General features: G+C 38.6%; 1 long non-coding RNA gene across 1 annotated transcript; it reads left to right on the top strand.

The window, feature by feature from the left end:
• The first annotated feature begins 605 nt into the window (after nt 1-605).
• Nucleotides 606-20,962, top strand: LOC114907784. The gene is made up of 4 exons (XR_003796786.1): nt 606-677; nt 10,669-10,723; nt 16,876-16,951; nt 17,543-20,962. It is a non-coding gene; the product is annotated as an uncharacterized LOC114907784 (long non-coding RNA).
• The last annotated feature ends 1,449 nt before the right edge of the window (nt 20,963-22,411 follow it).

Below are 22,411 nucleotides of genomic sequence, written 5' to 3'. Positions count from 1 at the left end.
AGAAAATAAACAATCTAACAGGATTAAATGCATTCATTTCCAGAGCAGGGAGCAAAAATTCCCAATAGGCACCATATTTTTGCCTTTAAAATCCTATGGCTCAATCTGTAGCCTCAGCTTCTCCGTCTGGCAAGGGATGGAGTGAGGATTAGCTGCTTTGAAAGCCCCAGAGGAAAAGCAGTAAGTAAACAATAGGGGGCAGTATACTTGCGCATAATAGATACTCAATGTCCATTAATGTCTGTGCCATTATTGAAAGGGGCTTGTAATAGGTAAAATGGTTATGAAGATGCCAAAGAGACCAAGTTCCTGCTTTAGCTTATCGTTATGCTTTAGCCTTTTGAGAAATTCAAAACAAAATTTATTTATTCGTTTGTTTGCTTATTTATTTATTACTTAAAAATTCGTGCCAATAATTTTTTTTTTTTTTTTTTTTTTGCGGTACGCGGGCCTCTCACTGTTGTGGCCTCTCCCGTTGCAAAGCACAGGCTCCGGACGTGCATGCTCAGCGGTCATGGCTCACGGGCCCAGCCACTCCGCGGCATGTGGGACCTTCCTGGACCGGGGCATGAACCCGCATCTCCTGCATCGGCAGGCGGACTCTCAACAACTGCACCACCAGGGAAGCCCTAAATATTGATATATATATTCCTCTGCTGCATTCTTTCTTGGAGCAGGTAATAATGTGAGGCTTTGCCAAGAAATGTTCTGCTCATAGCACAAATCATTGCTAGACTTAAGTGATGGAGGGGTTTCGTTATATTTCCCTTTCTTTTAAAGTGAACACAGAATAATCTCAGAATATAGAAAGAGCACAATTAAATGTGTTTTAACTACTTAGAGGAAAGATACCAAATAAACAGTAATTTGCTTCACATCTTGGAACTGAATGTTGAATAGGAATCCATCACAGTAAATCTGCCTTCGCTGAGAAAAAACCTTCCCATTTTCTTGATATCTAGGTCAAGGTTCCTAAGAACAGATACAATGTTCAAGAAATAGTTGAATTGGGGCTTCCATAGTGGCGCAGTGGTTAAGAATCCGCCTGTCAGTGCAAGGGACACGGGTTCGAGCCCTGGTCTGGGAAGATCCCACATGCCGCGGAGTAACTAAGTCCGTGTGCCACAACTACTGTCTCTGAGCTCTAGAGCCTGCAAGCCACAACTACTGAGCCCATGTACCACAACTACTGAAGCCCGTGCGCCTAGAGCCCGTGCTCTGCATCAGGAGAAGCCACTTCAATGAGAAGCCTGTGCACTGCAACAAAGAGTAGCCCCTGCTTGCTGCAACTAGAAAAAGCCTGCGTGCAGCAATGAAGACCCAACGCAGCAAAAAATAAATATAAATAAATAAATTTATAAAAAGAAACAGTTGCATTATTTTTACCCTGAAGAGGAATTTTGGAGACATTTTTGTAGAACTCACGCAGTTGTCATTGGTTATTGGATGGCTCACAGTGTCAGCGAACTGTGTACCTGCGGTGGAAAATGAGTGTGTGGAAAGTAGATGAACAGCATGAAAACTCACTTGTATGTAGAATAATTAAACGAGTACATTTTTCTCCTAGTGCAACAAAGCACCAAAGGAATTAAAGACGCAGAATTAAAGGAAAGAGACTGAGTTAACTTTGAACTTTATCAACGTTGGTAATTGTATATAAAAATAGTTCAGTTTGAACAAACCATCCCTTTGGGAGGGATTACAGGTAGAACTATTTTCTCTGGAATAAAATTAAATGATATTATAATCTTAAATGAAATATTTTTTCTTTTTAAAAAAATTTTTAAATTTAATTTTATTTATTTTTTTATATAGCAGGTTCTTATTAGTCATCAATTTTATACACATCAGTGTATACATGTCAATCCCAATCGCCCAATTCATCACACCACCACCACCACCGCCCCGCTGCTTTGCCCCCTTGGTGTCCATACGTTTGTTCTCTACATCTGTGTCTCAATTTCTGCCCTACAAACCGGTTCATCTGTACCATTTTTCTAGGTTCCACATATATGCGTTAATATACGATATTTGTTTTTCTCTTTCTGACTTACTTCACTCGGTATGACAGACTCTAGATCCATCCACATCTCTACAAATGACCCAATTTCGTTCCTTTTTATGGCTGAGTAATATTCCATTGTATATATGTACCACATCTTCTTCATCCATTCGTCTGTCGATGGGCATTTAGGTTGCTTCCATGTCCTGGCTATTGTAAATAGTGCTGCAATGAACATTGGGGTGCATGTGTCTTTTTGAATTACGGTTTTCTCTGGGTATATGCCCAGTAGTGGGATTGCTGGGTCATATGGTAATTCTATTTTTAGTTTTCTAAGGAACCTCCATACTGTTCTCCATAGTGGCTGTATCAATTTACATTCCCACCAAAAGTGCAAGAGGGTTCCCTTTTCTCCACACCCTCTCCAGCATTTGTTGTTTGTAGATTTTCTGATGATGCCCATTCTAACTGGTGTGAGGTGATACCTCATTGTAGTTTTGATTTGCATTTCTCAAATAATTAGTGATGTTGAGCATCTTTTCATGTGCTTCTTGGCCATCTGTATGTCTTCTTTGGAGAAATGTCTATTTAGGTCTTCTTCCCATTTTTGGATTGGGTTGTTTGTTTTTTTAACATTGAGCTGCATGAGCTGTTTATATATTTTGGAGATTAATCCTGTGTCTGTTGATTCATTTGCAAATATTTTCTCCCATTCTGAGGGTTGTCTTTTCGTCTTGTTTGTGGTTTCCTTTGCTGTGCAAAAGCCTTGAAGTTTCATTAGGTCCCATTTGTTTATTTTTGTTTTTATTTCCATTACTCTAGGAGGTGGATCAAAAAAGATCTTGCTGTGCTTTATGTCAAAGAGTGTTCTTCCTATGTTTTCCTCTAAGAGTTTTACAGTGTCCAATCTTACATTTAGGTCTCGAATCCATTTTGAGTTTATTTCTGTGTATGGTGTTAGGGAGTGTTCTAATTTCGTTCTTTTACGTGTAGCTGTCCAGTTTTCCCAGCACCACTTATTGAAGAGACTGTCTTTTCTCCGTTGTATATCCTTGCCTCCTTTGTCATAGATTAGTTGACCATAGGTGCGTGGGTTTATCTCTGGGCTTTCTATCTTGTTCCATTGATCTATGTTTCTGTTTTTGTGTCAGTAAAATATTGTCTTGATTACTGTAGCTTTGTAGTATAGTCTGAAGTCAGGGAGTCTGATTCCTCCAGCTCCGTTTCTTTCCCTCAAGACTGCTTTGGCTATTCGGGGTCTTTTGTGTCTCCATACAAATTTTAAGATTTTTGTTCTAGTTCCGTAAAAAATGCCATTGGTAATTTGATAGCAATTACATTGAATCTGTAGATTGCTTTGGGTAGTATAGTCATTTTCACAATATTGATTCTTCCAATCCAAGAACATGGTATGGTATATCTCTCCATCTATTGGTATCATCTTTAATTTCTTTCATCAGTGTCTTAAAGTTTTCTGCATACAGGTCTTTTGTCTCCCTAGGTAGGTTTATTCCTAGGTATTTTATTCTTTTTGTTGCAATGGTAAATGGGAGTGCTCCCTTAATTTCTCTTTCAGATTTTTCATCATTAGTGTATAGGAATGCAAGAGATTTATGTGCGTTAATTTTGTATCCTGCTACTTTACCAAATTCATTGATTAGCTCTAGTCATTTTCTGGTAGCATCTTTAGGATTCTCTATGTATAGTATAATGTCATCTGGCAACAGTGACAGTTTTACTTCTTCTTTTCCAACTTGTATTCCTTTTATTTCTTTTTCTTCTCTGATTGTCATAGCTAGGACTTCCAAAACTATGTTGAATAATAGTGGTGAGGGTGGATATCCTTGTCTTTTTCCTGATCTTAGAGGAAATGCTTTCAGTTATTCAGCATTGAGAATGATGTTTGCTGTGGGTTTGTCATATATGGCCTTTATTATGTTGAGGTAGGTTCGCTCTATGCCCACTTTCTGGAGAGTTTTTATCATATATGGGTGTTGAATTTTGTCAAAAGCTTTTTCTGCATCTATTGAGATGATCATATGGCTTTTCTCCTTCAATTTGTTAATATGGTGTATCACACTGATTGATTTGCGTATATTGAAGAATCATTGCACCCCTGGTATAAATCCCACTTGATCATGGTGTATGATCCTTTTAATGTGTTGTTGGATTCTGTTTGCTGGTATTTTGTTGAGGATTTTTGCATCTATGTTCATCCATGAATTGGCCTGTAGTTTGCTTTTTCTGTGAAATCTTTGTCTGGTTTTGGTATCAGGGAGACGGTGGCCTCATAGAATGAGTTTGGGAATGTTCCTTCCTCTGCAAATTTTTGGAAGAGTTTGAGAAGGATGGGTGTTAGCTCTTCTCTAAATGTTTGATAGAATTCACCTGTGAAGCCATCTGGTCCTGGACTTTTGTTTGTTGGAAGATTTTTTTTTTTTTTTTTTTTTTTTGGTGGTACGCTGGCCTCTCACTGTAGTGGCCTTCTCCCGTTGCAGAGCACAGACTCCGGACATGCAGGCTCAACGGCCAGGGCTCACAGGCTCAGCCGCTGTGGGGCATGTGGGATCTTCCCGGACCGGGGCACAAACCCGTGTCCCCTGCATCGGCAGGCGGACTCTCAACCACTGCGCCACCAGGGAAGCCCTGTTGGAAGATTTTTAATCACAGTTTCAATTTCATTACTTGTGATTGGTCTGTTCATATTTTCTATTTCTTCCTGGTTCAGTCTTGGAAGGTTATACCTTTCTAAGAATTTGTTCATTTCTTCCAGGTTGTCCATTTTATTGGCATAGTTGCTTGTAGTAGTCTCTTAGGATGCTTTGTATTTCTGTGGTGTCTGTTGTAACTTCTCCTTTTTCATTTCTAGTTTTATTGATTTGAGTCCTCTCCTTCTTTTTCTTGATGAGTCTGGCTAATGGTTTATCAATTTTGTTTATCTTCTCAAAGAACCAGCTTTTAGTTTTATTGATCTTTGCTATTCTTTTCTTTGTTTCTATTTCATTTATTTCTGCTCTGATCTTTATGATTGCTTTCCTTCTGCTAACTTTGGGTTTTGTTTGTTCTTCTTTCTCCAATTCCTTTAGGTGTAAGGTTAGATTGTTTATTTGAGATTTTTCTTGTTTCTTGAGGTAGGCTTGTATAGCTATAAACTTCCCTCTTAGAACTGCTTTTGCTGCATCCCATAGGTTTTGGATCATCGTGTTTTCATTGTCATTTGTCTCTCGGTATTTTTTGATTTCCTCTTTGATTTCTTCAGTGATCTCTTGGTTATTTAGTAACGTATTGTTTAGCCTCCATGTGTTTGTGTTTTTTACATTTTCTTCCCTGTAATTCATTTCTAATCTCATAGCATTGTGGTCAGAAAAAGATGCTTGATATGATTTCAATTTTCTTAAATTTACTGTGGCTTGATTTGTGACCCAAGATGTGATCTATCCTGGAGAATGTTCCATGCGCACTTGAGAAGAAAGTGTAATCTGCTGTTTTTGGATGGAATGTCCTATAAATATCAATTAGATCTATCTGGTCTATTGTGTCATTTAAAGCTTCTGTTTCTTTATTTCTTTCATTTTGGATTATCTGTCCATTGGTGTAAGTGAGGTGTTAAAGTCCCCCACTATTATTGTGTTACTGTCGATTTCCTCTTTTATAGCTGTTAGCAGTTGCCTTATGTATTGAGGTGCTCCTATGTTGGGTGCACATATATTTATAATTGTTATATCTTCTTCTTGGATTGATCCGTTGATCATTATGTAGTGTCCTTCCTTGTCTCTTGTAACTTTCTTTATTTTAAAGTCTATTTTATCTGAGTATTGCTACTCCAGCTTTCTTTTGATTTCCTTTTGCATGGAATATCTTTTTCCATCCCCTCACTTTCAGTCTGTATGTGTCCCTAGGTCTGAAGTGGGTCTCTTGTAGACAGCATATATATAGGTCTTGTTTTTGTATCCATGCAGCAAGCCTGTGTCTTTTGGTTGGAGCATTTATTCCTTTCACGTTTAAGGTAATTATCGATATGTATGTTCCTGTGACCATTTTCTTAATTGTTTTGGGTTTGTTTTTGTAGGTCCTTTTCTTCTCTTGTGTTTCCCACTTAGAGAAGTTCCTTTAGCATTTGTTGTAAAGCTGGTTTGGTGGTGCTGAATTCTCTTAGCTTTTGCTTGTCTGTAAAGCTTTTGATTTCTCCATCGAATCTGAATGAGATCCTTGCCGGGTAGAGTAATCAGAGTAATCTTGGTTGTATGTTCTTCCCTTTCATCACTTTAAGTATATCATGCCACTCCCTTCTGGCTTGTAAAGTTTCTGATGAGAAATCAGCTGTTAACCTTATGGGAGTTCCCTTGTATGTTATTTGTCGTTTTTCCCTTGCTGCTTTCAATAATTTTTCTTTCTCCTTAATTTTTGCCAGTTTGATTACTATGTGTCTTGGCGTGTTGCTCCTTGCGTTTATCCTGTATGGGACTCTCTGCGGTTCCTGGACTTGAGTGGCTATTTCCTTTCCCATGTGAGGGAAGTTTTCGACTATAATCTCTTCAAATATTTTCTCGGGTCCTTTCTCTCTCTCTTCTCCTTCTGGGACCCCTATAATGCAAATGTTGTTGTGTTTAATGTTGTCCCAGAGGTCTCTTAGGTCTCATTTCTTTTCATTCTTTTTTCTTTATTCTTTTCCACAGCAGTGAATTCCACCATTCTGTCTTCCAGGGCACTCATCCGTTCTTCTGCCTCAGTTATTCTGCTATCGATTCCTTCTATTGTAGTTTTCATTTCAGTTATTGTATTGTTCATCTCTGTTTGTTTGTTCTTTAATTCTTCTAGGTCCTTGTTAAACACTTCTTGCATTTTCTCGACCTTTGCCTCCATTCTTTTTCCGAGGTCCTGGATCATCTTCACTATCATTATTCTGAATTCTTTTTCTGGAAGGTTGCCTATCTTCACTCCATTTAGTTGTTTTTCTGGGGTTTTATCTTGTTTCTTCATCTGGTACATAGCCCTTTGCCTTTTCATCTTGTCTGTCTTTCTGTGAATGTGGTTTTCCTTCCACAGGCTGCAGGATTGTAGTTCTTCTTGCTTCTGCTGTGTGCCCTCTGGTGGGTGAGGCTATCTAAGAGGCTTGTGCAGGTTTCCTGATGGGAGGGACTGGTGGTGGGTAGAGCTGGCTGTTGCTCTGGTGGGCAGAGCTCAGTAAAACTTTAATCCTCTTGACTGCTTGTGGGTGGGGCTGGGTTCCCTCCCTGTTGGTTGTTTGGCCTGAGGCAACCCAACACTGGAGCCTACCTGGGCTCTTTGGTGGGGCTAATGGCAGACTCAGGGAGGGCCAAAGGAGTACTTCCCAGAACTTCTGCTGCCAGTCTCCTTGTCCGCAGAGTGAGACACAGCCACCCCCACCTCTGCAGGAGACCCTCCAACACTAGCAGGGAGGTCTGGTTCAGTCTCCTATGGGGTCACTGCTCCTTCCCCTGGGTCTTGATGCACACACTACTTTGTGTGTGCCCTCCAAGAGTGGAGCCTCTGTTTCCCCCAATCCTGTCGAAATCCTGCAATCAAATCCCACTAGCCTTCAAAGTCTGATTCTCTAGGAATTCCTCCTCCTGTTGCTGGACCCCCAGGTTGGGAACCTGACGTGGGGCTCAGAACCTTCACTCCAGTGGGTGTACTTCTGTGGTATAAGTGTTCTCCAGTCTGTGAGTCACCCACCCAGCAGTTATGGAAATTGATTTTACTGTGATTGCACCCCTCCTACCATCTCATTGTGACTTCTCCGTTGTCTTTGGATGTGGGGTATCTTTTCTGGTGAGTTCCAGTGTCTTCCTGTCGATGATTGTCCAGCAGCTAGTTGTGATTCTGGTGTTTTCACAGGAGGGAGTGAGAGCACGTCTTCCTACTCTGCCATCTTGGTTCCAGGACCCAGACAGTTTCTATATCACAGCAAGGCACCAGACTCGCTGCTCTCTGGCTTCCTGGATTCTTGCTAAAGGCAGGCCAGGATGATCAGATATCAAGGGTGGCATAGTGGGGGATAAAGAATCTGAAATATTTTTTCTTAAGACAACTGTTTGACCAAATAATCTGAAAATTTGATAAAGCCCTAGATAATACTTGGTCTGATTGAACCATATTTACCATTTTAAAAACACCTTGTTCATTAGGTCAACATTAAGGTATAATTCTCTTTGCATTATGATCTAAAAAATGAGTAAAACACATATTATCAGGAAAAATAAGACAATTACTGTGACAGCATTGTAAAAATGCTACATATATTGTCATTGAGGCTTCTGGGCATAAGACTGGAGTTATATGAGATCAAAGAAACTTCTTGAAAATACTTTAACATTGGTCATCCACCCATTGTTCTGTCTTTATCAGGAATCTACAACCTGTACTACATAAAATGATTTTGCCCCTTGGTGGATTATTAAATGGCCATTGTCCATCAACAGACTTCCCAAAAGTGCCAACTCTAACTTCTGGTGAACATGGTTGGAAGAATGGTAATGCTTTCTTTTTATCCATCTGCTAGAAGCATCCTCATGTACCAAAGAGATATATGCTTAAAACCTCTATATTAGAATTATATCAAACCCAACTCTCAGCCTTACTTTTTTTTTTTTTTTTTTGCGGTACGCGGGCCTCTCACTGTTGTGGCCTCTCCCGCTGCGCAGAGTACAGGCTCCGGACGTGCAGGCTCAGTGGCCACGGCTCACAGGCCCAGCCGCTCTGCGGCATGTGGGATCTTCCCGGACCGGGGCACGAACCCGTGTCCCCTGCATCGGCAGGCGGACTCTCAACCACTGCGCCACCAGGGAAGCCCAGCCTTACTTTTAAGGCTCTCTGTTAACTTATCCTTCTCCAAAACTGTTTCAATTCAATTCAGTTCTATTCAAGTCAATCCTGCACACATATGTCTTGTACAGCTATTGTATGACAAGGCTGTGTTCAAGAAAAATAAGCCCCTTATGTACCTCATGGAGCTTGCTATTTAATGGAAATGGTTTAAACAAATTAAAAATTAATTAGTGCAATACAGTGCATTCTGTGCAATAGTACAGGCATGGATGGGGCACAGTGGGAGCAAAAACCAAAGCCTGAGTCAAAAAGGAAACTTCAAAGAGGAAGAGTTACTCAAGCTGGATCAAGAGTTACCCAAGTTACTCAAGCTTGAAAAATGACTTCGTCAGTGGAAGAAGGCTTTTCAGGTAGTGGGAAGGCTAGTGCAGAAGCTTGGAGGAGTGAAGCTCCAAGGGTGTCCCTTGTTCTCTCTGCTTCAGTCCAAACACTCAACTTTCATTTCCTTACAGTCAGCTAGTACTTTTCTTCCTCATCTCATGATGGTCTTCCCATCTAAACCAATTTCCACTCTTCTTTCTTCCAATCCACAGCCACCAACTCTTTCAAAAACCACTGTAGGTCTTAGTGCAACATGATTTCTTCATCTGGGAAGCCATCTGTTATTCATTCCCTCACTATAATTTTTTTAGAGTAACTTTATTCATTTTCCATTTTATAATAAATGTATATACAAATTGCAAAGAAATTCCAAACATAAATAAAAACATAAAGATGAAAAATAAAGGTCATGCACAAACCCACACCTAGAAATAACCACTGTTTATATTTTATTGTGCATATTTCCCATGAATATAAATATTATTTCTTGAACAGAGACTTTAGTGTGCAATGCATACTTCTTGGAAATCTAATTTTTCACTTCATATGGCATGGATATATTTCCATGTCAATAGTTACTTGTCTTTGTCATAATTTTTATGGTTGCATAGTGTTCTATTATATGGACATGCCATGACTTATTTAACAAACTATTATAGATATTTTATTATTTCCAATTTTTTGCTGTGTCCTCTTATCACATCAATAGTACACGACAGTTTGCCTTTGTTGGCATGCTATGGTGCAATTCTCCTTAAGCTATGTCAGGATTGTGTGTTTTATTTTATTTTATTATTTATTTTATTTTTTGCCACGCCTCATGGCTTGTGGGATCTTAGTTCCCCAACCAGGGACTGAACCCGGGGCCCTGGCAGTGAAAGCCCCAAGTCCTAACCACTGGACTGTCAGAGAATTCCCAGGATTGTGTGTTTTAGATTTTCAACTGTCAAAAGCATCTTAGAGGAAAGGCCAGTTCTTCCTTCTCTTTTGCTACTTTTTATAGGTAGTAAAGAGTTATTCATATAGTAAGTGCTCACAGGGCTGCTCAGGGGCATTGGCAAAATCTACCAGGATGACATCCTGGTGAAGGGCTGGTCAGAGGTGACCTTCAGATATTGCACATATTGAGAGTGTGGCTAGCCTGTTGAAATGAGAGAGAGGAAGGGTTGGAGCAGAGTAGTGGTAGATCCACCAGGTCGGCTGACACCCCAGGAAGGTTCTTGTCTACTTAGCAAAAAGCTTTAGGCAGGCTGCTAAAACTTACAAATTTGCTGGGGATTTCTCAAGTGACGGAAGTGGTGGGAAAGAGAGGTCATAGGGGTAGAAAAACCTCTCATTCCTTTCTTTCAACTCTTTATTTTCTTGCTCAATTATATCCTACAGCCAGAATTTAAGTACAGTTACAAACAACTTTGACAATGAAGTTTATGTCCCCTCTGCACAGCAACTAATCACTATATTCACCCACATTGACCCAAACCTTTTTATTCCCCTAGGGCTACACTACCAGCCTTCTGTAGTGACCACCATAATGTACTCCAATGGCAAAAGGTAAACCACCCATTCTATTGATAAAAATGTAAATCTGGGATAAGTAAATAGAAAAGGCATTTTTAAAATGAAGGGTTTTTTTTGGACATTCAGGTGCTCATTCATTTTATTGAACAACCAAACACAGAACTATGTAACTTAAGTAGGTATAAGGTCCCATTCAACAATAAGAGTTTAGAAAGGATTGCTATAATAATGTATAACATTATACATTATAACTTTTTTAATTTGGCAAAATCCATCTTGGAATACAAACGTCCTTAGTATAAAAATGATTCTTCATTTTCTCAATTGGAATATGATAAGTGTTTTAACTTGTTGTTGATGAAACAACACTTTTGTAACCCAGGAGGTCAGAAATCCGTTATTTAATTTCTGAAGGGACAGGAAAGAACAAGAGTGGAGAACTCTTCCATCATCCTGCCGTAACATGTTTGCTGAGCCATCAGGCTCCTGGGGCACCTTTATATCTGCCCTGCTGAAATGAAGAAGAGTGGTTAGCATCTTATTGAAATGGTGGTTCTAAGATATTTATGGCAGGTGTTATAAGGGGCTTCTTCCTTCCTTTGGTCTTGGATAACCTAAAAAAAGCGTCATCTGTCTTATGCCTTGATAAAGTTTAGAATTGTTTCCAAAAATGGGAAGAAGTAGTAGTCACAGTTCTATCTCTGTTCTCATTACTAAATACCTAGACAATTCCAGACTTGCGGGGTGAGTAGACAGGTGCAGCCTGCAGTGTGGTAGCCAGCTCCAAAGACCATTTCTCAATAGTCCATCACCTTGCTAGTGGGATGGTACATGGCAGAGGACGTAAACTGGCGAAGATCTCCCTGTTAGTTCTTGTTCCCTTGTCATGAGTAAAAATCACATGTCTAGAACAGTATGGCTTCTTCTCTAGGCCATTTCATTCTTATAATTCTACCGTGGTTGGAATACACGCTGAATAAAGGCTATTTTGTAGCCAGCAGAATTTGGATTAGTGATTGGGAAGTCTGTGGGTGCTAACAGAACAAATAAATATCTCTGAACCAATGTTTCAGTGACAACACAGAAAAGAAAATACAAAGGTTGGGGGCAGGAATCCAGGTCTGACATCTAGGAAAGTAAATACAAGGAGGCAAAACATATGAGAGAAGGTATTTTGAACCAATTATCTATTTTAACAAGAGTCTCTGGAACGTGATATAAATATTTACTAGATAAACACGTAGAATTTCCCCTGTATTCACGTACTTAAAGCAGAATATAATGATCTGGGTGGGAGGTTGGACTGGAAATTATCTAGGTCCCTTCCAAATGTAAATTTCTATGATTCCATGGCATTCTTACATCACTGTGCGTGCTATTCCCACTTAATTTGCAATCTCCAATTAGCTTTGCAATGATAGTTTTAGTAAAATGCTTCACTGGTCTTCACTTCTAAATGACTAATACCACTTTACTACAGGCAACAAAGAGATAAACAGGCACCTTGGTGATAAAGGTACTTGGCCTATATCAATAATACTAATATTTCATCTTTCAAGAGATTCAGCACTTGTTTTAAAGCATGCCGTTTGCTTTGTGCCTCTACCTTGTACATTACCATCTAGCACAATAGTCTCATCTACAACTTGGAAGATATTTATATTCATGTAGTGGCTATGTTTTTGAAATACACAGTATGGCTTTGTATTATCAATTCTGATTTCTGTAAGTCATCCAAGAAAACTCGTCTATCCTATCACAAAGATGAATTCTGGTTATCTTCCACATTTTTATTGACTTTTTTCTAGGAAGTAGAGTCTATGTAATTCTAAAAAGGATTTGCAACATATACAACAGTGCATTGTCAAACTCAGTCTTCTACTTAAAGCAGGGAAATAAATAGCCATTCCCCTGTAACTATATGACTTGGAGTTCACAATTTAGGGAAGTGCATGCATTCACTCTCTTATCTCTTCAAATGCCTAAGGTACCTAAACCTGAGGAGGCTTGAATCTATTGTATTATCATTCATTCATTGTCTATCACTTTGTACTTGGTCCTTCTGTATGTCCCCTGGAGATTTAAACTTTTATAATAATAATAATAGTAGTAGTATAATAGTTATTGTATGTATATTTATTCTGATCAATAGGTTCTAGAGAATTATACTCTGCAAATATGGGTTACTTTAAGGATGTCATGAGATAAATCTCTTTTACCGTCTTAAAAATCACTGGCAAAGTGAGGGCATTGATAAAATGCTAGGGATTGAAAGTAGACTAACACAGGTTCCCAAATGTTGGTGTGCAAAACAATCTTCTGTGTACTCGCCTAAAATACAGATATCTGGGAACCACCCCTAGTTTTTCTGCTTCAGGTGATTCGAATGCAGTGATTTAAGGACCACATTTTGAAAAATACTGGTATCCTCAATAGTAAGTATAATAATAAATTTAAAAAAGCAAACACTGTATACATAAAACGTCATCAAGTCTATAGGTAAAGGTAGATAATTCAAGACATGATTTTTTGAGTGCTATTTGTGCAGACATCACAGGAGGTGACACACCATGAATGGAACTGAACTGCGGAGGGAATAAAGTGGAGATGCATGTTGATGATGATGTGATAGCATATAATACCTACCATTTATTGAATTGTGACTATATTCTAGGCACTATGAAATGGCTTCACTTATAGGTATGTCATTTAATTCTTACGATCCTGAGAGGTAGCACCTCAAAATGAAGGACTGAGTGAAATTATTTAGTAGTTGCAATCAACAGAGTAAATGTAAAATAAGAAAGTTAAAAAAGCAAAAAGTCAATCAGAGGCAAAGAGATTAATAATCTCTATCTATAACTATATAAATATCTATAAATATACATATATACTCACTTTCAGAAGTCTAATCACTAATCATTCATGTGCATGCTATATTTTTAAGCTTAGAATTAAGCCAAGGATGGTTAAGGGAAGAAATTGTCAAAAAGTAAATACAAAAAGAACCAGAGCAGGGTAAACTAGTTTTCCAAATATAGACTCTTAGGAGTGAAAGGAGGAGTGGAGTTTCCCCAGCCAAGTTTCACTTTGGAGAACTCCCAATACAGTGTAACCACCAGCTTTGGCAGCTTTGGCAGGGCTGTTTATCATAGCCAGCAAAGGGGAGGGTGGAGCCCTTTTTCTGACAATGAAAACTCTTCCCAGAGTTCAGTGAGAACAACGTGAGCTCATTCCCTAAAAGATCTCAAGATTCAACAGAATTGTAAGTCATGAAAAACATAGTATTAACTGTAGTACTTTATTTTAAGACTGAAGTTACATATAATGTATTCTTTTTTTTTTTTTTTTTTTTTGCGGTACACAGGCCTCTCACTGTTGTGGCCTCTCCATTGCGGAGCACAGGCTCCGGACGCGCAGGCTCAGCGGCCATGGCTCACGGGCCCAGCCGCTCCACGGCATGTGGGATCTTCCCGGACCGGGGCACGAACCCGTGTCCCCTGCATCGGCAGGCGGGCTCCCAACCACTGCGCCACAAGGGAAGCCCTAACGTATCTTTTTATGAAGCTGAACTATTTAACTTCTGTAATGTTATCTGAAGATAAATCGAAAGGTACAGTTTCAGTTATGCAAGGTGAATAAATTCTAGAGATTTACAGATAGAAGACAGCGTGTTGCCTGTAGTTAACAATACTGTATTACACACTTAAGAATTTGCTAAGAGGGTAGATCTTAAGTGTTCTCATCACACACAAGAATAACAACAACAACAATAATAATAATAGTAAAAAAGAAAGCAGGAGGAAACTTTTGAAGGTGAATATGTTTATGGCATAGATTGTAGTGACAGTTTCATGGACATATACTTATCACCAAACTCATCAAGTTGTAGACATTAAATATTTACAACAAAAAATAAAAATTAGCCTTGGAGAAGTGATCAGACTTGCAGCCTAATCTGGCTGCAGTCCTAACTCTACCACTGACTGGGTGAGACTCAGGTAATCTTCTCCCCTATAGCTTCCCCCCATCTGTCAATGCAATAAGAGGCTAGAACTGCTTGATCTACAGGGTTCTGCCCAACTCCAATAGTGTATGCTTGTGTTTAATTAATTAGTTCATTTGGGGTCTTGTTTTCAAAAAGAGTTATGTTGTAAGCCGCCGTGATTTACCTTCTCCAAGAATAATAGCAATGCCCTCAAGCTATTTTAAGCAAGGGTCAATGGGATATTGAGAGACATAGGGGGAGAGCCGCTGGCTGCTGTGTTGACACCATTCTATACACAAGGACAGAGGTACGCAGGAGGTTACTGTAATAATCCAGGCTTTGACTGGGCTGACTCAGCAGACATGGTGAGAAGTAAATGGATATATTTTGGAACTATGGCCTGTGGGTTGTTAGAGGAAAGAGGAATCAAAATTTTCTGTAGTTTTTGGTCTTAAACGACGGAAAGGACAGAGTTGGCATTTACTGATGGTCGGGCTGGGGGAATGACAGTTTAGTTCTGCCCATATTAAATTGAAATGCCTACTAAGGATCCAAATTGGACCCCAATTGGATATCTGAATCTAGAGTTCAGGGGAGATGTTTGCACTCGAACTATAAATTTGGGAGTGATTGTCTCCACGTGAATGGTATGTAAAACCACAAGACTGGATAATGCATTCTAGGGAGAAAGGATAGCTAGAGAAGGAGGTCCGAGGATCAAGTTCTGTATCACTTCAATGTTCAGAGGTTGGGGAGATGAGGAAGAAACAGAAACGAGTGTGAGAAGAGAGACTAGTGAAAAGGGGAAGTGAAGGGAAGAAATAGTTTCAAAGAGCAGGGAGTGCCTTAGACAGGTCAAACGCTCTTAATATGGTACAGGCTGGAAGAAACCTTGCCTGCAAGGGAAAAATCCAATAGCAATGGAAATTACTTTATCGGCCTCATCTTCCAGGTAATTCTTTGTACCTTGGCACAGCAAGCATAGGAAAGAAGGAAGACTTTTTAATTAGATATATTTAAAATACGGATAGGAACATATCAATCTGGGTTAAATATATATATATGTATATAATCACCTGTTTCCAAATTCAGTCTGCTAGGGCATCATGTAGTAATTTCTTCCAAGAAGAAATTTTATTTTTCTGTGTTTTCAATGATGCAGACTATCCAAAGAGCCTACTTTCCAATGGGAAGAATGCACTGTAAAAGGATTTTTTCAAAAATCTCTAAGTGAAAAGAAATTTTTTCCTTCTTTTTTTGTACTCATCATACGAATGTATTCCTGGATTTCCTTGTAAATAAGATACATGAAATGAATGAATGAGCTTTAACGTAATGTCTGTTGATTAAGGGACACATTCTAGGCTCAGTTTCTCACAGTGATTTGCCCATAGCTTTCTGAGCAGTCCCTTCAGCCAGCACCTTTGACACTAAGATCTGTCATTTAGAACACCTCTTATTTGCTACCCTCCTTTCAGCTCTGACTACCCCAGATCAGGTGTTTTCCAGGTGGTCTGTGAGGGCACCGTATGTTTTCACTTCCTCAACTGTGGGCAGGAAACAGCTCTGACAGCTACCCAGAAATTCTGGTTATGAGTCTAATCTCCTCACTTGTCCAGTTGCTTTGTAGGAATCAAATACAATTTTTCATGATTACATCATTCCCACTAGCCCCTCCTCTATTTGATCCTTTTTGCCTGTGGCTTTCATGATCACATTTATGAGGATAATATTTCCTCACATGCTCAGAGAGAATGCTCTTCTTAGTGGCTTTGGGGAGAAGAGGCCCCTTTCCTGGCCTGTGGTCTTGGAGAAGAGCGACTCAATAACATCACCATTAAACTTACATTCTCTACAGTGTAGATTCGCTAGTTTTCCTAATTATCTGGTATTTCAAGTCAATGGATGTTTAAAGGTTTTGGTTTTCAATTATTCAGATTGTATTTGTATAGGTACGCACCATGGGAGTTACCCAGTGAAACATGCTGCCTGCTATGTTAAGCTGTGCACTGTTTACTTGACATTACCTAGAAGCATCTGCTTATCATCACATAATTTAGCATTTTATTGTTTCCACAGTCACCTTAAATGCCATGTAATGGCAGTACGTTGAATGTTTCCTTTTCCCCTTATTTATCACAATAAAGTGTTATTTATACCAATAAAAACAAAATAATTTTCTGTCTTTATTTCCTAGATGTTCTACAACAGACATGAATTATTGGAACAACGAATAAAAAGAAAAAGAAATACACCACCAAAGAATTTCTACTGTAAAATTTTTTTTTGCTGTTCTTTGTTTAGTGTTATTACTAAAGGATTATGGATTAATTCCCAGTGACTTTTCTAGCTTAATGAGGGATCCTGGGAATATCAGTTCTGGGTGAAGACAATAAGCGTAAAAAACAAGATACATATGCCTTTGCCCTAAAATACAAATATAAAATCCAACTGGTCTGGAAGGCAAAATCAGCACAGAAATATATTTATAAAGGAAGCCATAAATATCCTGCATTTTGGGGTGCCTGAGTCATATCAGGTTGTAGTGTTACATCATGAGGCAATCTTTAAGTGAATCTGATTTCTCTGTAGGTGATATATATGAACATAATTCTTAGCACTCCAACTTTTTTAAAAAATAAACTTTCATTTGGAATAATTTTAGATGTACAGAAAAGTTTCAAAAGTAGAACAGAGAGTTCCCATGTACCTTTTACTCAGTTTCCCCAGATGTTAACATCTTTCATAACTATGGTACATTTGTGATGATTAAGAATTTAACCTTGTTATATTACTATTAACTAAATTACAGACTTGACTTGAATTTAACCCATTTTTCCACTAACGTTCTTTTTCTTTTCCAGGATCCAATCCAGGATACCAAACTGCATCTAGGACTCCAACCTTTGAGGAAAATTAGGACCAGTGTTAGAGCTATAAAGACCTCAGATCTAAAGGATAGAGACTTAGGTTTGGAATCAGGAAGAATAAATAGAAATAGCACAGATATAAGCCTTGGAAAAACCTTAACTTCAAAGATGTAGCCATCATTATGTTTTACTTCAGGCAATTTATATATCTGATGGAAATCTCAGGTCATCTGGTATTCCCCTTTATTGTCAGAATTTAGCAAGGGCTCTTTTAAGTCAAAACATTGAAAACCCTATTGACTGTGATACACTCCTGGACTTAAGCAAAGGGCAGTATCTCAGAGATTTAGCAGTATCATCTAGATGAAAATGTGTATATAATATTCTGAGATATAGTTATCTTCATACGTAGTTACTATCTTATGTATGTCATCTCCTTCCAGTTTATCTCTTATCCCTTGACCTGTAGCTACAGTAAGCATCACAATGTTTCTTTAGTTTGTTCATTCACCCAAAACAGGTATTGAGAACTACTTTGTGCTAAGCCCTGAGCTGAGCTCTGTGGACCCATTAGTCTTTTGGATGAACCCAGACAGGATAGCCAGGCTTTATTGTACAGTGGATAAGTGCTAATAGAGGTATTCCCAGAGTGCTGGGGAAAGAAGCATAGAAGACATGCACGGAGAAGAGGAAACTCATGCAAAAGACATGGAAGCATGAGGTAGCATGGCCTTTTGAGTGTTCATGCCTTGCCTGGGAAACATGGCAGGGACTGGAACTGGATGTGTGGGTGGGGGCTTGGGATGACAAAGACCTTGGATGCCAACTGAGGGGTCTGAATTAATCATACAGAGGATGGGGAACCAACGATCAAATTTTGCTTTGGAAAGATCAGTGTAGAGAATGGATTGCTGGAGGAAAGAATTTGAAGCAGGGAAAGCAGAGGGAACTTATGAGGTAGTGTGGTTTATGCAAGAAACTACAAAGCCCTCCTTTCTCTTCTTTGCTTGACCAACATCTAAATCATCCATATAGGAATAGGTTGAAATGCTACTTCCTCTGAGAAGCCTTTTTCCCCAACTCCTCAGGACATACATAGTCACTCACTCCTATAGCTCTTTGCTCATAATTTAATTATAGTATTTATCACTGAGTGTTGTATGGATTGCTTGTCGTGTCTATCCCCCCACTACAGTGAGTTTTATAGTTCAGGGCCCCTGTCTTATTCATCTTGGCATCTTTAGCATTTAGGACAGTGCCTTGCACAGGGTGTCTGCTCAAATATTTGATGAGTGAGAGACAGAATGAACATTTGCCAATCGCGGATAGAATGCATGAGAAAGTTGATCTTTCCCCCCAAACTGAATATTCACTATTACCCAAATTAATTTTTGCAAAATTCCATGCACGATCATTTAATTAGTCCAACTGAGGAAACAAGGAAATGAGACTCAAAGAAGAAACTGTAAGTCTTTAAGCAATTGATATAGATTAGAATTGCTTGGTCATGATTAGATAATCAAAATTTGTGAGTTAGCAAGTAAAAACGAGAAATGTTTATGGATGCAAACTCATTGTGGAATATATTATAAAAATGAAGTTGTGTGATTTACCTCAACTGTATTATGTGGACAGAAATATCTTTAGTTCTGAGGGTTATCAGTGGGGGTAAGCAAAATCTCTGTTGCTGCTGGGTGCTCATTTTCTGGGAAAAGAACTCGATTTAGCCTATTTGGGTCTCTGTTGCCTAACTTATAAATAGTCACTTGAACCTGGGGTCACAAAAGCAAATGCCTAGAGGGGCCAGGTAAGTAGCAGAAATGAACAAAGGCAGCTGGTGCAATAAACTAGGATGTTGGAAACACTTGTGAACTAGAATCATGCCTGACCCATCTCAAAGTGACAGCCCTTACGCCGATTCAACAGATAGCTGACATGCAGGAACTTAGGGTCAGTTTGCTGTAATTTTTTTTTTTTGAGAAGCCAAATATCTCAATTTTTTAATAGAAACTGTAGTTTTACACTGACAATAAATTGTAAAATGATTGATACTGTATGGGTGAATTCTCTTCCAGCAACCACAGCATAGATTGTTTTGGACCAACCTTTCCACTGAGAGCAGCTAGAGAAGCTGGACTAAATATTAAAAAAAAAAAAAAATGTATAAAATCAGTGCAAAGCCAGCAAGACTGTAAAGAATTGTGAAGTCAACATGTGGGAGAGGATTGGAGGTCCATAGAGGTGAACCTGGTATTTGGGTCCACTTTTCTCTCAAATGTGATTGCTGATTCTGAAAGCTCTGGCTGAGACGGTGAGGACTGAGAGCTTTGGACACAGACACATGGAGGTAGGGCCCCCAGAATTGGATGTAGTGTTAGCCAAGGAGTAGAGATCTTGATAAATGTCTCAGGCAGTCAGTTTGGACCCAGAAGGGCTATACCCAGGAATAACAGTGAACTAGAAATAGACCAATTCTCACTGAAACCCAACTTCAGATGGCCTCCATTTGCTGATTAGATTAAGGAGGTTAGGGGTTATTAGTGCCGCTAACCTAGCTGTCTGCCTATAGCATACGCACCTTCTCTCTGGAGGCATATAGCGTCATACAAAGTCTCTTGACGATTATCATATACAGCGTCTGATGATCAATAATAACCAGGTAAACAAGGAGACAGGATGTGACCAAAATCCAAAAGAAAAATGGACAAGACAAACAGAACCACATGGGATCCAGATAATGGAGTTTTCAGACACAGACCACCATTCCTATTTTGAGAAATTAAAAGACAAGATGAAAAGTGTCTGCAGAGAACTAGAAACAATAACAATGAACCAAAAGAAATGTACAGAATTAAAACACTATCTGAGCCATAAAAAACAACCAGAATATTAGATTTTGAGCACTGCTCTAAACATTGCGAGTGCAGATGTAGCATGAATGGTACCAGTGCAATAAATTGAAGATTGTCCTGATTTATATAGTATAGCATAAAGCATTTGGCAGAAGTAATGAAATCTTTCTTTGTAGACCACAAAGCATAGCAAAGATTATAGATATCAAAAAAAATTGAGAGAACTGATGAAGTTCCATTAGCTTCAACAATGACTTGGACCTCCAGTAGCTCTGATACATGGGAATTAACCTATCAAAACCTCCAACCCCAAATCATACCTGAAAAGTTTTGACAGGAAAATGCGGAGAGATAGTATGGTAGGTTCCATAGTCTATAGAATCAAGTAGATCTAGGTTTGATACATGGGTCTGCTTCTTACTGGGTGAATGACCTTGGACCAGTTACTAAACTCTCCGAACATCTCATGTCTAAACTATGGATAAGAATTGATCTGAAAAAAAAAAAAAAAAGAATTGATCTGTTGAAATTGTTAAGAAAATTAGAAAATGCATGTGAAATTCCCAAGCACAGTAGAACCATAGAGTTATTGGCACAGAGATATCTCCACCCAATCTTCTTTCCTCTCTAAACCACCTAGAGCCCTTTCCACCCTGTTGCCTCCCATCACATGTATTTCTTCATTCTCTCCGCTTCTTCATTCCTCTTATTTTATTTTGGGAGAGAAATAGAATCTACTTCATGTAATTAATCATCATCTGGAATTAATATATTATCTTGAATATGTTTTAATATATATCTGGCAGTGAGTGTATTTTAAAACATCACTGATTTAAATATATTCTGAAAGTACAAAAAAAAAATGACCTTTTTACCTTTCTCACAATATGTCCAGAATAAAATATGAGTGGGAGTTGCCTGTTCAAACTAAAAATCTATTAGGCTTTTTTCCTCCTTGCCAAGGAGAGAGGGTTACAGCCTTATATCTGTGTGGTTGATAGCCTCCCTTGTGATAAGCAAGACAGCTTAGCAGGGTCCTGAGTCATCAGCAAGACCCCCAGTTGCTTCAGTCACTGTACGGAATGCTGGCAGAGGAAAAGCTTTTGAATTCATTATCTGAAACCTTTATTTTTTGGCCATCTCTTCTTCCACACCTTCTTCCTTTAAGTGTACATTTCTACTATAACTTACCATATTGATATTGACAAATATCATGAGCTACGCAAAAAAAAATTTTTAAGTCTATATTCCAAATTATTTTGAAATACCCCTCATGGATAAAATGCTATTTGATAAGTATCATTTGCCAAGAGACCTGCACTAAACTAAAAAACATACTAGACAACAATTTTTATATAAAAAATATATAAGCACATTCTATTTTCAGTCTATGTACTTCAAATATTAGTACTTAGGAGAATTGTAACATGTTTGCTTCCTTTCATATGAAAAACAAATTTAACCTTTGTTCTTTACTTAAAACTACTTGGATGTTTTGTACCTGATCTCTGTTTATGTATTTTCTGCCTCAATTTTAACATCTCACTATGAAAAGTATGGTTTTCTTCCAGGTTAAAATCAGAAAAATGGCAATATTCTTAAAGAATGGAATTTGTTTTATTTTCTGTGCTAAGATACTAGGTAGTCTTACAATACTTCTGTCAGGACAAACATTGTTGAACTGGATAGTCCTACAAAATTTTTTTTTTCAACTTAAACAATACATTTTGCAGTTTTATTTATCATCACAAGAAAAACATTCTCTCTTGCTACTCTCTTATTGGAAAGAAATATTAATTTAATAATTGTTATGCATTGATCGCTTATTAAAACCAGGCACTGGGGATATCAGTTAGCATGACCTGACCAGTCCCTGCACTCAAGGCACTCATGGGTCCAGGTGCCCTGGGCATGTCCAGCTTTCCAAAGGTTTTGGAGGAGACATTCTCACAGGTTAGTTTGTTTGTGTTTTTCTTCTCTTCCTCTTCCTCCTATTCCTTCTTTTTAAAAT

This window comes from Monodon monoceros, unplaced genomic scaffold (genome assembly GCF_005190385.1).
Source record: "Monodon monoceros isolate NGI ecotype Baffin Bay Population unplaced genomic scaffold, NGI_Narwhal_1 Super_Scaffold_3, whole genome shotgun sequence".
NCBI classification, from domain to species: Eukaryota; Metazoa; Chordata; class Mammalia; order Artiodactyla; family Monodontidae; genus Monodon; species Monodon monoceros.
The sequence above is the reverse complement of the archived record's forward strand: the minus strand, read 5'-3'. Positions and strand labels throughout refer to the sequence as shown.